This window comes from Capsicum annuum, chromosome 1, assembly GCF_002878395.1.
Source record: "Capsicum annuum cultivar UCD-10X-F1 chromosome 1, UCD10Xv1.1, whole genome shotgun sequence".
Classification (NCBI taxonomy): Eukaryota; Viridiplantae; Streptophyta; class Magnoliopsida; order Solanales; family Solanaceae; genus Capsicum; species Capsicum annuum.
Genome location: NC_061111.1, coordinates 188,421,962 through 188,425,424, shown reverse-complemented (window position 1 = coordinate 188,425,424; position 3,463 = coordinate 188,421,962).

Genomic DNA, 3,463 nt, shown 5'->3' with positions numbered 1-3,463 from the left:
TTCGTATGGTTTTCCATCTTTCCACCCAGTCGTACTATCAAAAGTTTCGTGAATATGACTATTCCAAGATAGAGCATCCTAGTAGTTACAAATTCAGCCCAGTTTATGTTTTATGTCTCAGTTTTAGATCCCATATATTTAGTTACGATTCAGTTCGTAGGTTCCTCGTGCATCGTCCCAGCTTTTCCTTAGTATCTCAGCCAAGTCAGCATTCTTCGAGGGACATAGTGTCCCAAGGGAGAGATGGACTATAATCCCCAAGCTTTCATGGCCCAAACTTTCTATTTTCTCTACACATAATGAATCCAGGTTGGAGTAGTGGGTACTCATAAGTTGACCCTCAAGTTCCAATCTCAATCGTAAGCAATGTATTCAGGGGCTCAGTTCAGTTCAGGATATTTAGTTCATGTATCATAGTCCAGACTTAGTCATGCTCTCATGTTCCCGTTCATATATTTCCAGTAAATGATCTCAAGTTCATCAGTATTCTCAGTTTAAAGTGGCAGTCTTCCTTAGATTTACTCAGTTCCATGATCAAGTTACATTTATAAACTTAGTATCCATTATCATTGCATATTCAGTCATGCATTCATGAATTAGTTCAGCCATGTACTAATGCATCAGACATGCATGTTCAGTATGAAACTCAACTTGTCAATAGTTCAGTCATGTAGTTATGTTTCAGCATGCATGTTCAGTGTGAAAACTCAGTCTATCAATGTTCTTCAGCTTAATTAGTCTCATTCGAGGATGAATGATTCTAAGGTGGAGATATTGTAATACCCCATATTTCCCTATCTTAAATTAACTCTCAGTCCATTAGTTATCCAATATAAATATTTCTAAATTCTCAGTATTTTTAGTTTAGAGCCTTCCATTTTATAGGAAATTGAATTATCTGTCCAAAGATATAAGATTCGCCTAAATATGATAACCGAATAAGAATTTATGGCTATTTAAATTTCAGCTGTTAAATACCATCATTTAGGACAGCAGCGTGCCGCAAAGTATGTCAAAATGGCAATTATTAGTTTCCAGTGAGGTACCGTGACACCAGGCGTCACGCCACAACTTATTTTCACAATTGTCAATTTCCAGTAAAGCAATATGATTGTACCGCGTCGCGCCAAGCTTCCAGGTCTGATCCAATATTTCAATGCAATTCCACATTGTCGTGCCACCAGCCACATTTCCAATTGTTATTTTTCAGTGTCTTGGCACGATAATAGCATTTCGTGCTAGGGGGTAATTTTGGAAATTTTTTACGGAAATCCAAAGTTTTGTCCAGGGTTAAATTGGTCCTTTCCCATAATTTTAATCCACCTAGGTGTGGTATTTAAGCCCTAAAATCACTTTAAGCTCATTGTTTAATAGTTTTCCCCTAAATCAACAAGCTCTCTCTCTCAAATTAGCAAAACCCTAACTTCAAGAAATCAAGAACAAGGCAAAGAATTCTTTCAAGAGTCTTTAAGAAATAATATTTCAAGGTATGTTAGGTGTTCATTCTTGGGTTTATTTCACCTATGAAGTCCAAGAACCTTTTTTTTCAAAATACAAAAAATGTGTATTAATGAATTTCCATGATTTAGTTGAATTGTATTAATGTTCATGTTATTGTTGGGATTTAATCCATCATTTAGATTACAAGTTCCAAGAATTGATCCTAGTATGTGTTAAATTACATGATATTCATGATGAATCCTTCAATTTGCAAGTTAATTGTTGTAACCATGTTAACCCTAAGTGTTTATGATTTAATGAATCAAGTATGTTTCCTATGCGTTTTATAAATTGTCTATGAGAATGAAATAATCCCATTATAGCATTCTAACATGTATTTCCCAATCATGTACATGCTTATGTCTATAAGTGTTTGATAAAATGCTTATGTGATTTGAGTAGTAAAGACATGGCATTTTATTATATGATTCTATTCATGCACAAGTTCACGTATATAAAGTCTTTGATAGAATGTCTAAATGAGTGCATGGTCAGCAAGCATGTATTGTTATGCCTTTATGATTATGCTATGCTTTATTTTCATGCTATCGAGTTCTGGGGTATTTAATAATAGACAATTTAGCTGTTTTTCTAGAGCCAGTGTCAGTTAAAGAATAGTATCAGTCATGTCACAATCAGTAGTACTCTCACCCAATTTTAGAACATAGTAGAACTCAGTCAGTTACAAAACTCAGGAAATACTCAGAAAACTCAGTATCAGTCCAGTCCAGTTTATTATACTCAGTTCATTTTCTTTCAGTTGGGAGTAGGATTTCACACTGAGCAAGTACAGGGATGACAACTTCCCCATCAAAGAGGCAGAGTCGTTAGTAGCAGTCCTTGTACTCTAGTACTACGTAGCCAGCTTAGGATGAGGAGTCACCTGTTAGACTAGGCTTGACTAACTCCCAGGGGTCACACGTTAGATTAGGCTTGGCTCCGCATAGGTGTCATCTATCAGTTAGGCTTAGAATCCTAGTTTTCAATTGTTAGTATGTAATACCCCACCCTTCTCCTAGTTTAAATTCATCTCTAGAACATCAAAGATCATGTTTCAAAGATGAATATATTTTATTCCATGTGAAATTTTTAAGATTTTGACTTTTTATCCCATGGGAAATCGAATAAGCTTTCCATCGATACCAAATTCGTCCAAATCTTAACACTCAGGCGAAGAGTTAGAGCCATTTAGTGAGACTGTGTACCACCTGGTACTTTATCACGTCACAGAGCAAGCCAAAATGGCAATTGTAAAAATCCAGTAAGCCTTTATGATTCCACCGCGTCGTGGTGGCTTCCCAATTCGCAACCAAGGTGGCAACGCGATTTCCACCGCATCGCACCAAGGCTCAGTTTCCTAATTTTCCAATTTCCAGTAAGATGGAATGATTATGGCGCGTTGCGCCAGCATGTAAAATTGGGATTTTTTTCAGGTTCTGTTTTTAAATTTTAAGGACCAATTGATAATTTCCTAAAGATCCAAACCAGTCTATATATGGGATTTATATCCTAACTACTGAAAATACTCCATTATTCATCAATTTTTCCCCAAATCAAAATATTTTCTCTCTCAAAAAGTCAAAAACCCTAGCGAAGAAATCAAGAACAAGCCTAAGGATTTCTTTAAGAACATTCAAGAAAAAGTCTTCTAAGGTACGCAGATGTTAATTCTTGTGCCTCTTCCACCCAAGAAGTTCAAGAATCCTTTTCTAGATTCAAAGATCTTATATTCATGAGTTTTCATGACTCATGTGAATTGAAATTGAAGTTTATGTTATTATTGAGTTTTAATTCATGTTTTTTTTACAAAGTTTCAAGCTTTGATCCTAGTATGTGATATTCAAGTGATGTTCATGATAAACCCTCTTCAAGTTGCATGTTAAGTGATGTTTTTATGTTAATTAAGTGTAGAAATTGTCGAATAACCAAATCATGCTCCCCATATGTTTGATAAAATTCTTAT